This window comes from Saccopteryx bilineata, chromosome 3, assembly GCF_036850765.1.
Source record: "Saccopteryx bilineata isolate mSacBil1 chromosome 3, mSacBil1_pri_phased_curated, whole genome shotgun sequence".
Taxonomy (NCBI): Eukaryota; Metazoa; Chordata; class Mammalia; order Chiroptera; family Emballonuridae; genus Saccopteryx; species Saccopteryx bilineata.
The window spans coordinates 84,658,843-84,675,937 of NC_089492.1; the positions used below are offsets into that span (position 1 = coordinate 84,658,843).

Below are 17,095 nucleotides of genomic sequence, written 5' to 3' on the forward strand. Positions count from 1 at the left end.
TTCTCTCTAAAATGAATAAGTAAAATCTTTTTTTTATAAATAAATTTTTATTAATTTTAATGGGTGACATCAATAAATCAGGGTACATATATTCAAAGAAAACATGTCCAGGTTATCTTGTCATTCAATTATGTTGCATACCCATCACCCAAAGTCAGATTGTCCTCTGTCACCTTCTATCTAGTTTTCTTTGTGCCCCTCCCCCTCCCCCTTCCCCTCTCCCTCCTTCCCTCCCCCCCATAACCACCACACTCTTGTCCATGTCTCTTAGTCTCGTTTTTCTGTCCCACCAATGTATGGAATCATGCAGTTCTTAGTTTTTTCTGATTTACTTATTTCACTCCGTATAATGTTATCAAGATCCCACCATTTTGTTGTAAATGATCCAATGTCATCATTTCTTATGGCTGAGTAGTATACCATAGTATATATGTGCCACATCTTCTTTATCCAGTCATATATACATATATATATACATATATATATATATTTACAGTGATTAAAGCCTTTAAGCAAACTCTTGGCCAAAACAACAAGAATCCATAAAAGAGTACTGTCCTTAACATGTTCACCAAGTCCAAGTTGGCACCAACACCATTCCAAATCCCTGAGAATGCAACCCAACCCCAGTTCAGCCCGTTAGGAGCTATCACAAGGAGCAGGAGTCCAGAAAAACTCCACATCCAGGAAAAGTCCACATGGCACTGGAATTGTTGTCACAATTCTATACTTTGCAGCTCACATCCAAGTCCCAATGACCGCTGCTTCTAGCTGGTAATGATTCAGGTAGACTGGAAAAGCCATCTGCAGCATGTGTGGAGATGGAGCTTCTGTTCTCCTCTGCCTGGAGAGATGAGACCAGGGTGCTTTTCCCTGGAGCTCTGCAACTGTGGCGTGGTAAAGAGAACCAGTCTCGGTGTGGCTTCTTCAGTGTTCCTTGGTTGAAGAGTCCTCTTAGTTTAGTCGAAAGTTTGTTTTTGCAGATGATAGTTCTTAAAATTAGTTTGTAATCCACTTTGATTCTGGAAGGTGGGAGTTGGTACGTCCGCCTACTCCAGCGCCATCTTGTCTTCCAATAAGTAAAATCTTAAAAAAGATAAAAAAAGAAAGAGAGAGAGAAAGGGAAGGAAGAAAAAAAGAAAAAAAGAAAGAAAGAAAAAAAAAAGAAAGCAAGCAAGCTTGACTGTGGTAGCACAGTGGATAAAGCATCGACCTGGAACACTGAGGTCGCTGGTTCGAAACCCTGACTTCCCTGGTCAAGGCACATATGGGAGTTGATGTTTCCTGCTCCTCCCCCCTTCTCTCTCTCTCTTTCTCTCTCCTCTCTAAAATGAATAAATAAAATCTTAAAAAAAAAGAAAGAAAGAAAGAAAGAAAGAAAGAAAGGAGGGAGGAGGGAAGAATAAAATGGTGTAGCTAGCTACTTTGGAAAATAGTTTGACAGTTCCTCAAAAGGTTAAACATAAAGTTAGCATATGGCTCAGCAATTCTATTCCTAGGCATGTACCCAAGAGAATTGAAATATATGTCCACACAAAAACTTGTACATAAGTGTTCAGAGCAGCATAATTTATAATAACAAAAAAGTAGAAACAACATAAATGTACACCATTGATGAATATATAAACAAAATGTGATATAGCTATAGCATGAAATATTATTCATCATAAAAGGGATGAAATACTAATTCATGCTACAACATGCAAAACCTCGAAAACATTAGGGTAAGTGAAACAAGCCTATCCCAAAAGGCCACATATGGTATGCTTCCATTTGTATGAAATGTCCAGAATAGGCAAGCTCATAGAGGCAGAAAGTAGATTAGGAGTTAAAGGAAGATTAGTGCAATGGAGTTTGGGGAGTGATGGTAATGGATAGAGTTTTTCATGGGGGGGGGATAAAAGTGTTCTAAAATAAGGTGATTATAATATTTGCACAATTCTGTGACTATACTAAAAACCATTAGATTGTATACCTTAATAAGTGAATTTTAGACATGTGAATTATTCTTCAATAAAATAGCTATAAAAATAATGTATATACAATATGATCATACAAAATTTATTATATATAGAGCATTTTAGATTATACATTGTTCAACTAATAACACACACACTTGAATAAGTCAAGATTTCCTTTACAAGTGACAGAAATTCAGCTTAAACTGGTTTAAGAAAAGACTAGAATGTGCCCTGGCTGGAAAGCTTCATTGGATAGAGCTTCATCTCAATATGCAGAGGTTGCCAGACTGGTCTCCAGTCTGGGCACATAGAGAAACAGACTGATGTTTCTTTCTCTCTCTCCTCCTTCCTGTCTCTCTATAAAATTAATCTATCAATCAATATAGAAAAAAGAATAGAATGTATTGGCTAACATAGCCAAAACTAAAAGGGGTTGTTGGTTTTAGGCATAGCTCAAATGAGGCTCAAATGATGTAATTCCAGAATCCCTTTCTTTCTGTTCCTCATTTCTGCTTTCCTCTGTATTGGTTTCATTCTCAAGCAGATTCTCCACAAGTGGTGACAAGATGGCCCCCAGTGTCTACAGGATTACAACCTTCCAATTTAGCAGGGAAAGAAAATGCCTTTCCCAACAAAAATCCGGGATTAGACTTTGACTGTCATGGCCAAGATCATGCGTGTGGCCAGGGATGTGTAATTGGCCTGGTTATGATAAGGAACAAAAAATAGTGAGTTATTGTTGATGCGATAAATTTCCAAATTAAGCGTTTTGGAAAAGAAAGATGAATACCTGGGACCAACATAAATTCACTTAGAACAAACGGATCAACCTCTTAATTTAAAAAAATAAATTGCAAAAGTGGCAGATAAGGATAATGCTTAAAATTTTGCATTTCTATTTTTACAAGGTACTAGACAAGTTTTTCATGTTATCCTTGTAAACAAAGACTGGATAATTGAGAAGGTGGAGTCATGGTTCACTGATCAGCCATTTCCAAAGAGGACTGACTGATGAGTCAACCTAGAGGATCTTGGTGGGCAAAAGAGATCTGCTCTTAGTTCTGACCTGGTTGACCTGTTTATTAACTTAGATATAGACACAGAAATCATACTTAGATGGAGCAAGTGTACAGGGTTAAGAGCAGTTAATATGCTGGTCTGGGCTGGCAGATGATCAGAAAACCACTGGCCATGTGGGAATCAATGGGGAAAGAGATGTGAAGTCCCATAATCAACACACCACAACTAGGGGAGCCCTTAGTTTCAGGCCTGCAAGCTTTAATATCAGTCAAGTTTGAGCAGTAACTAATCCCAAGGCAAAGTGAAGGGAGCTGGTGGGTATTGTGTGCCTACTAAGTGCTATCTATATACTACTTTGTACAATCCTCACAACAACCTGCCAGGTAGGTATTTCATTCCTACTTTACAGTAAAAAGTGAGGCTCATAGAAGTTAGTTATTGCCCCAAGGTCCCACATGCCTGAGTGTCAGGACCAGGATTCAGGATAGGCTGGCCTAGAGGCCTGAGGGACAGAGCTGGCATTGGGGAGAAGGCCAACCTTAGTTTCTTAGCAATGAGGTCAATGTCTGTACCCTCCAGAGGCAGTGCGCACCAACACCTGGGGACTATTTCATGTCTAGATCAAGAAAAGGGTGTGATAAGAGGACCTATGAGAGTTTCTTCACAGAAACACAGACCAAGAATTGAGTCTCCACATTGCCCAGCCCTGGTTTCTTCTGGGCTTGAGCCTAGGGGTAGAATTCTTCTCTATAGGAAGCTAGGTGGTATCATTATACTTTCCTCTGCTTTTCTCCTAAAGCAAACCCCAGAATTGCCCAGAGAAGAAAAATTTTCCTTGGCAGATGGTAGGAGATGGTGGTGTCCAGCTCATTCTTTCTACTCAGGGACAGATTCCAGAGCCATATCTATCTCCCAAAGCGTGGAGGTGGTCTTCCAGCTCCCTTCAGAGCTAAAAGTTCAAGCATGAGATTGCTGCTTGGATGACAAGGGCAATGCAAGGGTGGGAACCTAGGTGAGAGCAAGGGAGCAAGAAGCCACCCACTGAGGAAGATGCTGGGCCAGGACAGGGCTGGGCTGGCCCAACTGGTTCAGCACAACCATGAAAGGGCAGGCAAGTCAGATCTGGCTCAGCAGTGGGGGCTGGGTGGGGACGTGGTGCTGACTCAGGGCCTGGCAAATCAGATGACAGCACAAGGACAGCTGTTGCCTGGGTGTTTTTAGAAAACTTCGGCTGCCAAAGACTCTTACGGGCTGTTTCTGCACCTACTCAGAAGCAGGCAGAGAAAATGAGGCATCTTTAAAACAAGCTCTAGGAGTGGGGAATTAATATTTGGCCATACTGTATTGATTCATGCCATAGTGTGTCTGGAAAAGAGGAGCAGAAATTAGTCAAAAGACCTCTGAATCTCCTTTGAATCCTCTGAAAATCACAAATCTTTTCCTCTTAGGTCTTTTTAGGTACCTTGGGAAGGAATCCAGTGCAGAAGTGAAGAGAGTAGACATGGGAGCCAGGAGGGCCTGGAATCCAAACTAACCTTATCACTTATTACTTGTATGACTTCCATCAAGTTTCCCAACTTAAAGGAAAACAAAACACATTTTTAATTATGGAAAATTTCAAATACATGCAAATTAGACACAATAGTATAATAAATTTCCATATACCTGTTATCCAGCTTGTATAATTATCAACCCATGGACAATCTTGTTTCATGGACATCTTACTCATCTCCACTCCCTCCAATTATTTTAAAGGAAATTCGAGGCATCATCTCATTCCATCCCTCTTCTTTAAACTCTATTTCCTCACCTGAAAAATGGAGATTATAGTAGTTCTACCTCAAAATATTAATATGAGATCATGAATATAAAGGGTCAGCATAATGCAGAAACTCAGTAAATGACAACTTGTATTATTAGATAAAATATTAAAACAAGAAAAGTCTCTGCTACCCTCCCATCTCTCTGCCCGTGTTCTTTCCCCCTGGTGACCCTCCCATCTAGCATCTGAGGAATCTCTCCTGTCAGCACTAGGGATAGTGCTGGCATCATGACGGGGCTAGGATGACCGCCCAGCTCTCCAGGCCTCGGGACAGGCTGGGAGCACAGGATGCCTGAGTCCTAGCAAAGGGGTTACAGAGAGGTAGTGAAGACATGGGAAAGAGGGATCAAATGTACAGCAGTCTTGAGAGAGGGACTGGCAGACAGGGGTCCATATTGAGCAGAGGTGTGGCAGGTCCAAGTGGCAAGGTCAGCAGAAGATGGGAAAGAGAAAGCAAACATGGTGGGAATATCAGGCAAAGTGGGAGTTCTACCCTGGCAGTTCTACCAGGAACAAGTATGCCAGTCAGAGGTCTTGACTGCAACACAAACTGACTTTTGCAAATAGAAGCAGAAAATAAATTTATGGAAAGGCTATTGGGAATCTCCTATAATTACTTGGATAACCAGGCTAAGGATTTGGGATGCATAGACAGGCCATAGATGCAGTCTGCTGAGGCCAGACAATGAGGCCATCACTGTCCTCCCTACAAACCACAGAGATTATGCAGCCTGAAGCACAACTGTGGCCAACACTGGACCTGGAATACCATCCAGCTCTGGGAATTATATTATTAAATAGAATATATCCTAGCCTGGCCTGTGGTGGCAGAGTGTATATAGTGTGTCAACCTGGAATGCTGAGGTCACCAGTTCAAAACTCTGGGTTTGCTCAGTCAAGGCACATATCACAAGCTATCAATGAACAACTACGGTGAAGCAACAATGAGTTGATACTTCTTGTTCCTCCTCCCCTTTTCTCTGTGAAATCAATAAATAAGATATATATATATATATATATATATATATATATATATATATATATATATATATATTATGTGCTATTATGTTATATTATACACAGGTGCCCTGAAAACCAAGTGCTGCTGCTGTACCCTACTGCCTTCTCAGTACAGGCCCATGGTGCCTCCTCCCTTGTGTCTTTAGCTCCTGAATCAAGGTTTTGAGCTGGTGCATCAGAACTGTAGAGCCCAGCTCATGTCCTCACAGCCTGGATGTGTGTTTGGGGGTACAACGGGAGATGGGTGCTGAAGAGGGGAATATAGTGCGAGCAGGGCTCTGCATACTGAAAACTCAGGGTGGAGAGTTTCCTCATCAAAGGAAGGGGATTCAATCCTGGGCAGCCAAAGATCTGGAAAATGTCCATTACCCAAGGGAGTGAGTGAATATGAGGGAGGGGTGGGAAGACTGGAACAGGAACAAGGCAAAGAAACAGGATCTTCATTTGACTGTCAGGGACACCGATGCCCTGAGGCAGGACAAAAGGTAGTGGAACCCCGATGCACAAGCTACATGGGTAAGGGCCTAGCTTCCTCTTGAGAGTATTTTGGACAATATAGATTGACTGTGCTCAGGTATTATCTTGGCAGTGTCTAACTCAATTGGTATGTAGCATGAAGGCTTTTGATACCCTGAGCTTCTACCCTCCCTTTGGCTCCAGGAAAGAGGTGGGGCAGCCTGTAAATAACTGGGTGCTTAGTCTAAAGAGTTGGAACCAGACAGGGTTGGGCAAGGGCTGACAGGTGACAGACGAGAACTGAGCACCAAGCTTTGTGAACAGACAATTCCATGAAGTCTGAGCTTCCATGATCAAATCAATGTGATCAAAACAAATCTGTCACAGATTCTAAAATTTACATAACTATTGTTACATTATGTGATAATTAGGCATAAAAGCAAATGGCTAGAATCTGTATTCTTATTAAACCAAATCAAATATTTAGTTTTTTTTTCTCACTTTGCTATTATTCTGACATCTATAAGGAGTATCAATATCAATTTCCTCTATTTCCAGGTACTACTGTATTTAATTCCTTCCTTCCTTTTGTTTTGTTTAAAAATTTAAATCTGGGAAGCAGAGAGAGCACTGAGTTAATCATCCTAGCTTCTTAACATGCTAACCACTGACATTTTAATCTGTGCAAAGTCCTGCTTATTTTATCTCATTTCATGTTTTTCCCTCCTTCCTTTCTCATTGCTCTCCCTTTCCATAGGTTCCTGCTCTAATGTACTTGGTGTATATTATTAAATATAGATGAAACCTCATAGAGTACAGTTTTGTATGTTTTTAATTAACATGAACGGCATTGTATTATAAATCATTTTGTTTCCTTTATTTCAGTTCTCCGTGTTGCTGTATGTATAGCTTGTTACTGGTATTTTACAGTACTTTATAGCATGTGGGTAGGCCATAGACAGGTATGCTCTAGGCTCAATTCTCTGTACAACAGAGAATTTTTTTACATGGTAGATGGCTTACCCAGACCTCCCCAAGTCTAATCTCCAGAAATTTAGTTCTGATTCTGAACTCATTAGACCAATTTCTTACCTCTAAATGGCCTGTACTGAACATCAGAATTTGGCCTGTTTCTGTAAGGAACTAGGAAGACATTGTTCTCTGCTTTGCTTGTTTGCTAATTTATTAGAAAACCAAAGTGATAATAGCCTTGACTTGGGTTTGAGTTGCCCTATTAGCCGATTTTCAAACCCAAGCCAATGCTTTGAAATCTGGACAAAGTCAATATGCACCCATCACATTTTATTTACTTATTCTCCTAGTAACAGATGCTTAGATTGATTTCAACATCTAGCTGCCACTATCAAAACCATCATGAACCTATGAGAATTTTTCTTGGACACACCCAGAAGTGATATTGTTGGGTCACAAACATGCATATCATTTATTAAATATTGGCTGATTGCTTTGTAAAATGGCTGGACCAGACTGCATTCCCACCAGCTATGCATGACAGTCTTGTCTCTCTACATCCTCACCAACACTTGGTATATACGTCTTGTAATTTTTGGCATTCTGATGGGCAAAAATACTATTGCACTGTTGTTTTAATTTGAATTTCTCTTATTATAAGTGAATTTGAACATTTCTTTATATATTTTTCTTATACTGTGAATTGCCGTTCCTTTCTTTTATTTTAAATTTGTATACATCATATGTAATTTTTATTATAATTTATTTAAAGCTTTAGTAACTTAAAGAATGGTTACAATGTAAGCTTGATTTGAAAGGTGGTTTGTTTTCAATCAGGTATTAAATCACCTCAGTCTTAGGGAGTATCCCAATTGGCCCTTATTTCTATAACCTACTAGTGCAGGGGTCGGGAAACTTTTTGGCTGAGAGAGCCATGAACCCTACATATTTTATTTTATTTTATTTTATTAATTATTATTATTATTTTTTGTATTTTTCTGAAGTTGGAAACAGGGAGGCAGTCAGACAGACTCCCACATGCACCCAACTGGGATCCACCCAGGGGATGATGCTCTGCCCATCTGGGGCGTTGCTCTGTTGCATCCAGAGCCATTCTAGCACGTGAGGCAGAGGCCATAGAGCCATCCTCAGCGCCCGGGCCAACTTTGCTCCAATGTAGCCTTGGCTGTGGGAGGGGAAGAGAGAGTCAGAGAGGAAGGAGAGGGGGAGGGGTGGAGAAGCAGATGGGCGCTTCTCCTGTGTGCCCTGGCCAGGAATCAAACCCAGGACTCCTGCACGCCAGGCTGACGCTCTACCACTGAGCCAACCGGCCAGGGCCAACACCACATATTTTAAAATGTTATTCCGTGAGAGCCATACAATATGTTTAACACTAAATACAAGTAAATGTATGCATTTTATGTAAGACCAACACTTTTAAAGTACAATAAGTCTCTGAATTCTTTTTAATAACGTTGTTATGCTGTTGCTAACCAATGATGAATAAAGTACTTCTTACCATTAATGCTACTTCTGGTGCTGCATGGTTTTGCTGATGGTTTTGTAGTCTGGTCGATACGTGGTGAGGTTAAGCTTCATGCAGGCATTGAGACTTCCATCCATTAAATGTGATCGTAGGTTGGCCTTAACGTTCTTTAGATGTGAGAAAGACTGCTCACATGCATACGCAGAGCCAAACATTGTCAGTACAGCAATACTCACACGCTGCAGTTGTGGTATGTGACGGGAAGCTTGTTCCAAGTTTTGACAATCAGGTGGTCTGCGGGTTGAAGTTTTTTCATTTCTCCCCACTTGTGTTTGCTTGCCAACTCTGCTTGCTGTCGTGCAAGTCTTTCCAAATCTTCATTCAGTGACTTGAACTTATTCACCCACATGTCTGAGGCCTGCAGGTCAGCAGCTTGTAGCTCAAAATCTCTGACGGAGACACCGGGGATGTAACTCAGGTTAGTGTCCACTGCACACTCGTGTGGATGAGTGATGAACTTAAAAAGACAAGTGTGCTCACAAAATTCTCCAAAGCATGCTTTGAATGACTGCAGGAGATTAGATGTGAAGCCCACTAGCTGCTGGAGATCAAGATGTTGAGCTGGGTCACTTGCTGTGCATGCATCTTTAAACTCTCCCAGTTTTTCAAAGTGTAGTAAATGACCTGTTTCAATGTCAGAGATGAAGAGTTCTAGCTTGTTTTCAAATGCAAACACTGCTTGTTGAAGGGATAAGACTGTATTTCCAATGCTTTGCATTTTCACATTGAGCTGGTTCAGTTGTTCAATCACATCCACGAGATAGTAGAACTTCAGGAGCCACTCAGTGTTAGCTAACTCAGGATGCTTGATGTTTTTCATTTCAAGAAAAGTCCTGATTTCGCTCAGACAAGCCGTGAAATGGCTGAGCACCTTCCCTCTTGACAACCAACGTACATTGCTGTGCAGAAGCAGACCAGGATAATTATTCTCAACTTCATCCAGCAGTGTTTTAAACTGGCGATCATTTAAAGCTCGGGCAACAATAAAGTTGACCACCCGAATGACCAGCTACATCACCTCACCAAGCTGCTCGCCACACATCTGAGCACAAAGTGCCTCCTGATGTAGGATGCAGTGAAAACTTAGGATGGGTCTCTTCTCATGTTCACAAAGAAGCGCTACGAATCCACTACTTTTCCCCACCATGCACGGAGCACCATCAGTACACACTGAAATAAGTTTATTCATCGGTAGATTTTTTTCTTTAGCGAACTCAGTGAAAGACTTGAATAAATCCTCCCCTCTTGTTGTCTCTTTCATAGTGTGTCACCAACAGCATACCTTGCAATCACGCTGAATGGGATAAATGGCTTATGTCTATTGACTCATCCAAAGCAAGAGAAAAGAATGGTGCTGCATTTATGTCCTTCACTTGTGTTGCCTCAATTTGATTTGCCATCATGATGGTACGATCGTGAACAGTTCTTGCCGACAGAGGCATGTCTTTTATTCATTTGATTATCTTGTCTTTATCCAAAAAGTCATCAAAAAGTTCATTGGCAACATCAAGCATGAATGTTTTGGCATACTCCCCATCTGTGAATGGCTTTCCGTTTCTCACAATTGCTAAAGCACCAGCAAAGCTAGCCAAATTCCAGTCACCTTGTTGGGTCCAAACATGGAGTTGCTGCTGACTAGCTTGCACTCTGCACAGTAGCTCTTGACATGTTTTCTTTTTTTTTTTTTTTATTCATTTTTTAGAGAGGAGAGAGAGAGGGAGAGAGAGAGACAGAGAGAGAGAAGGGGGGAGGAGCTGGAAGCATCAACTCCCATATGTGCCTTGACCAGGCAAGCCCAGGGTTTCGAACCGGCAACCTCAGCATTTCCAGGTCGACGCGTTATCCACTGCGCCACCACAGGTCAGGCTCATTGACATGTTTTCTTTCTGCTGTGCCCCGCTGGATATTTCCATGCAAATGTAGTATGGCGTGTGCCGAAGTGCCGCTTTATATTTGACCGTTTCATCGATGCAATCTTATCATTGCATATTAGACACACTGCAGAAACTGCTCTCTCCACAAAGGCGAATTCTTCTGTCTATTCCTGCTGAAAAGTACGATACTCAGCTTTTTTTCTTTTAGCCATCTTCCTTGTCAAAAGAATTTCTGCAATTAGCTAGCTGACTACTTGATTAAAAGGAGGGAAGTTTACTTCCTGACCTCACAATGACCCGTGTACATTATGCATTATCCAATAAAAATTTGGTGTTGTCCCAGAGGACAGCTGTGATTGGCTCCAGCCACCTGCAACCATGAACATGAGCGGTAGGAAATGAATGGATTGTAATACATGAGAATGTTTTACATTTTTAACATTATTTTTTTTTATTACAGATTTGTCTGCGAGCCAGATGCAGCCATCAAAAGAGCCACATCTGGCTTGTGAGCCATAGGTTCCTGACCCCTGTACTACCGTTAGCCTAATCTGGGCATTTCTACAGGGTTATGTCCTCCACTTTAGCACAGTGAACAATTATGAGTGCTACATTCCAAGAGGGTCATATGCAAACCAGAATGGAGGTGCTGATAGTTATCTGTGAGTTGTCTTATATGAAGAGAGTTAACTTAGAGCAGTTCAGAGGAAAACACTAATGCTATCTTCAAATAGTTGAAGAGCTATCATGTGAATGTGGGTAAAGGTTTATTCTGTTACTTCAAAGGACAGAATTAAAGCAAATGGGTGATGTTTTCAGGGAAGCACAATTACATTCAGTGTGTGAACATTGTTCTGTCAGAAATACTGAGTCCTGCAGTCAGTCTCTTCGTCATCAGCAAGTTTACACAGAGGCTGGACAGGCCATTGGTTGGTCAGAGTATTTCTGCATGGAGCAGAAAGTTAGTTTAGATGGCTTCCAAGATTTCTTCTAATGCAGGTGTATCAATCTAATTAATATTTCTTAAGCCCCTGTTACATACAAGACACTAGGCTTGATATTATAAGAGATACAACAGCACTTCCTTAGATGGTTTACATTTTATAGGGGGAGGAGAATCAATGTTTAAGATACTGCTAGTCCCACTGCCAGGTTCTTTGCGTGAAATATTTTAATTTTCACAATAGCTGGTTTTGCCAGCTACTGATCAAACCTCACTTTCCAGGTGAAGAAACTGAAGTTTGAATGATTAGTAATTGTCTAAGATGATCAGTTAAAATGAGATAGAACAGGGGTTTAAGATAGAAAAGGAATTCAACTATGACTTCATTATATCATGTCATGAGTCTATGAATTTATAAGTTATAATGTAGCTTCATATTTCTTGGCTTCACACAGGGTTAAAGCATTTTCCTCTTCGCATTGTCTTTTTTTTTTTTTTTTGAGAGGTGGGGAGGCAGAGACAGACACTTGCATGCACCTCGACCAGGATCCACCTGGCAAGCCCCCTACTGGGCGATCCTCTGCTCATCTGGGGCCACTGTTTCGTTGCTCAGCAATCTAGCTATTTTAGTGCCTTAGTCAAGGCCATGGAGCCATCCTTAGTGCCTAAGGCCAACCTGCTTGAACCATTCGAGCCATGGCTGTGGGAGGGGAAGGGGGGTGGCGAGAAGCAGATGGTCACTTCTCCTGTGTGCCTTGACTGGGAATCAAACCCAGGACTTCTGCATGCCAGGCTGATACTCTACTGCTGAGCCAACCGGCTAGGGCTTGTCATTGTCTTTTTAAGTCTGATGGGTCTTTCTCTAGGTCTTGACACTTGGCACTTGAGGATACAGTTTTCTAGAGCAATAGCTAACACTGAATTGATTTCTGTACCATTTGGGTTCTAAGTCTCCCCCTGAGAAGCTCTTTCCTCACCTTGTCCTTAAGTGGAAAAAGTTTTCTCAGTTCTGTGGTAGTAATAACATTTCTGAACATTAACTAATGGCAAAAGACTGTCTCATTTGATCTTCGCTCAACCCTATGGTGATTTCTACATTAGCCCTGGCTGGGTAGCTTAGTTAGTTAGAGTGTCGTCCTGATATGCCAAGGTTGCAGGTTCAATCCTCGGTTAGAGTATATAGAAGAATCAAAAAAAAAAAAAAAAAAGAAAAAAAAAAGAAGAATCAACCAATGAATGCATAAATAAGTGGAACAACAAATTGATGTTTCTGTCAGCCTCTCTCACCCCTTCTCTCTCTCACAAATTAATAAATAAATTTAATTTTTTTCCGTATCTTGTTTTCACCTTATGGAATAGAAACAGATTTAGAGAGATTAGGTAACTTACTCAAGGTCTCCTGTTTAACAGGTGACAGATATAGAACCCTAGGTTTAGCCAACTCAAGGCCCATTTTTTTTTTTTTTTTTTTTTTTACATAGGCAGAGATAGACAGGGACAGACAGACAGGAACGGAGAGAGAGATGAGAAGCATCAATCATTAGTTTCTCGTTGTGCGTTGTGACTTCTTAGTTGTTCATTGATTGCTTTCTCATATGTGCCTTGACCGCGGGCCTTCAGCAGACCGAGTAACCCCTTGCCGGAGCCAGAGACCTTGGGTCCAAGCTGGTGAGCTTTTTTGCTCAAGCCAGATGAGCCCGTGCTCAAGCTGGCGACCTCAGGGTCTCGAACCTGGGTCCTTCCGCATCCCAGTCCGACGCTCTATCCACTGCGCCACCACCTGGTCAGGCAAGGCCCATGTTTTTAACCACTGTACTGTACCAACTGCTCCAACATAGATGAGTTGAGATTCATATGACGGAGTTGATGATGTGAAGTTTTTAGTGTGTGTGGGAGGTTTTATTTCCTTTAGCCATTGAATTTTTTTCTTTTGGTCTCATTACTGCTTTTGATGATACCATTGAATATTTACAACACAAGTCAGTTCCAATTCATGCTTCTCCCAGTTTTAATCTTCCATTTCTCTTTCTTTTGACCTATCCCAGTTCATAGCTCAACTTCTTTTGGTACCATTTTTCTTCCAGGATGGCTTGTTGCTTGATCATAAATGTTCTCACTTATAATTTTTCTGCTTTCTTTTCCTTATGACACAATTCATCACTCTTACCACTTAATAAAAATAGTAATCACTACATTTGCATAGTCTTATGCTACATAAAGCACATTAATTTGCATTATCTTGTTTAATTTTTGAATCATCTTATGAAGTAAGATTTCACAGAAATAAAACTTTATCTTGTAGTTAGGTGAGTTCTTCATATATTTCCTAAAATGAATAAACAAACAAACAAACAAATAAATAAAACATTGCTCTAAAAGTTTTATATTTCCATCACTTTAGAATTTTCATTTTTCCCCCATTTGGAACATTTCTACAAATTAGTATATAGTTCTCCAGGAAACAAAAATCAAATCTCTGAGTTTCATGTCCCTTTTCCTTTAACAAACATATTTTGATTTTCTAATATATTCAAGGCACTGTGCAAAGTGATATAAACAATAGTCATAGCCCTCAGGAGATTCCAATTTAAGAAAATAGAATATGTACATAAGTATCTTTCATAAAATGTAGTCAATGTGTTATAAGGTATGTCTAAATAAAGAAGACTATCCACATGGTTATTCACTAAAATGCTAATAATGGTTATCTCCAGGAGTAGAAGGATTTTCTTTTTTCAAATTATTTTTTTATTTAAATATAGTTGGTATACAATCTTATATTGATTATATTAGTTTCAGGTGTACAATATAGTTTTGACATTTTTATACCTACAATGTGATCACCCCACTAATTCTAGTAATCATCTGTCCCTGTGTAAACTTTTCATGATATTACTGACTGTATTCCCCTTCCCCTTTTCCTCCATCCCTACCCCCTCCCTTCAAGGACCCATTCCTTTGTTTGGGGGATAGAAGTTTTAATAATTAAAAATTTTTGTTTTGCTTATTGGTAGGTTTTAAGTATCTAAAAATAAATATGTATTACTTGTGAAATAGAAGGGGGAAACATAACTGATTTTTATAAGTGCTATGGGAATTCAAAGGAGAAACAAATTTCTTCTCTCAAGAGTGTTGGGGAAGACAGGATATGGTGAGGACCCTCAAACTGAAGGCTGAAGAGATGGAGCTGGGGGTGAGGAGAGAATGTATTTTGCAGAGCAAGAACCACATTAAGCATGAAATAAAGAAGATACATAGTAACCATGGGAAACTATTCCTCTTGTGTGTGGAAGCTAGGATAGGAAATAAAGCTCATCATTGACTAAGGCCAGGAGCCCCTTAAAGGCCTACTGAGGAGGCCAGTTCTGAGAAGACTAGAACAAACATATCCAGTGGGCTGGGGAACGCTCAGGGGGCAATATTCTTTAATGGGAGGAAGGACTAAATCAAGATATGTAGGCAGAGCAGAATATTGGCAGTCTATGGTGATAAGAAAAGTTGCAGCCTCTGGGCAACCAGTAGTGACTATCTCATGGAAGTACCTGGGAAGAGGCTGGGAATATGGACACAGCAAATAGACAGTATATAAAGAGGCAAAGTCCCTGAGACTGGTGGGGTAGGTTTTAAAGCAAGTTGATAACAAAGCAGTGGGGCTACCATCCAAGGGAAGACTCCATTCTTAAGAAGAACAGAGAGTGCAAGAGGCGGAGAGATTAAAGAGGAAGAAATCAGGTATAGCAACTAGAAAATATACATAGGAAGAGGGATAAAGATGATCCTGAATCAATCAACACCTTTTGAGGCAGAGATTTCTTATAAAGCGGCTCCTGGGAGTTGAAGCTGAAGACTGGAACTATGAGCTGGCCAGCTGCGTGTTTTCTAGAAAAATATAGAAATAACACATTAATTAATAGTATAAACCATATAAATATACCAACTTTCTTCCTTGGCTTTGCAAATATTTGGACTAGATTTTTACAGAGCAATTTCAAAAAAGGTACAAACTCTATGCTAGTACTAAGTTGTCATTTTCTTTCACTTAGTTTTAACCTTTATCCAATGTTATTTCACAACCCTAGGTTTGCCTTTTAGGCCTACATAACCTCCATTTTATTAGTTTTTTTCTAGATTTAGGGATCTCCCATGTTTGATCACTCCAGCTGCCTTTGGTTGTAGATATGCCTCACTCCAGCAAAACCTTTAATTAACTTTAGGGAGGCCAAAAATTAAGTACTGGCTGAGCCTCCCAAGTCTCACTTTCATGCTATATGATGTCGTGCGAAGGTTTTTCTTTTTCCCCTTTCCCATATAGTGTTGGTTTTGCCACTAACAGTGTGATTTCTGGCAAGTCCCCAACCTCTCTAAGCCTTAGACTCCTCTGTAAATTATGTGCACGAGTTGAATTATGATTTAAAAGATATGACAGCTCTAAAATTCTAAGATCCTGACCCAATAATAAATAAGATTTGTTAGTAAGTGTAATTAATTTTTTCCAAGTCTGTCAGTTTCAGCTGAAAACAACTAATATAAAGGATAATTCTTTTCCTTTTAGTTTTTCATTTTTAGCTGCGCATTATCCCCCAAATCTAGGCTGTGTACATTTAAAAACCATAACAATTCTAAAATGCTTTACCACACTGAGCTTTGAGTTAATAGGACTTATTTTGAAACTAAAGAATCACCTGCCCAAGCAGTGGTGCAGTGGATAGAGTGTCTACCTGGAATGCTGATGACCCAGGTTCAAAACCCTGAGAGTAACCCCTTGAATGTGGGAACATAGGCATGACACCATGGTTGCTGGCTTGAGCAAGGGGTCAATGGCTCTGCTGGAGACCCCCCCCCCCACACACACATATGACAAAGCAATCAATGAACAACTAAATGCTGCAACTACGAGTTGATGCTTCTCATCTTTCTTCCTTCTTGTCTCTCTCTGTAAAAAGAAAAACGAAAAGAATCAAGCTAACACTGAAGATATTGAGGTACTCAATGTTGACTCTGAGTTGATAACAAACCTGTGAAACACTGACCATAGCTCATTTTGTGATTTCCAGCCTATTTTAATTGTTGGTATTATCATAAGACATTTCCAACTGGAAGAATAACGTTTAAGTGACAAGACTAAAAAAAGACAAACATCTTTAGTAATGAAGCTTCAGGGGTTGTTGTAAAGAAAGCATGTGAAACAAATCTTTAAAGCATGGGCGACTGAAATATGATTACCCTAACTGCCTGAAAGACTAATTTTAATTACATATTAAATACACAAATATTTTGGTGGTGGTAGTGGGGTGTAAAAATGTAGTTTCTACTTTTCTCCATCCCTGTTTCTTGCTTCTCCGATGTCTCGGGGTTTTCTCCGGTGTCAGGCTGAACCAGACCAGGTTCAACTACTCTGCCATCCTAGGTATGCTTTGGAGAGATGAAGCACTCTGATAGTGGTAGGGTAGTAGTGTGAATATTTAAACCACAGAAAGGAAG

At 40.3% G+C, this 17,095-nt stretch overlaps 1 long non-coding RNA gene across 2 annotated transcripts; it reads right to left on the reverse strand.

Annotated features, from left to right (window-relative positions):
- Positions 1-732: 732 nt before the first annotated feature.
- LOC136328581 (uncharacterized) lies at positions 733-9,211 on the reverse strand. 2 transcript variants are annotated; one of them, XR_010730070.1, is made up of 3 exons: positions 8,771-9,211; positions 4,647-4,791; positions 733-1,086 (listed from the first exon to the last, which is right to left on the reverse strand). It is a non-coding gene; the product is annotated as an uncharacterized lncRNA (long non-coding RNA). The 2 variants fall into 2 exon arrangements; XR_010730071.1 differs by lacking the exon at positions 733-1,086 and adding an exon at positions 4,479-4,558.
- Positions 9,212-17,095: the final 7,884 nt, after the last annotated feature.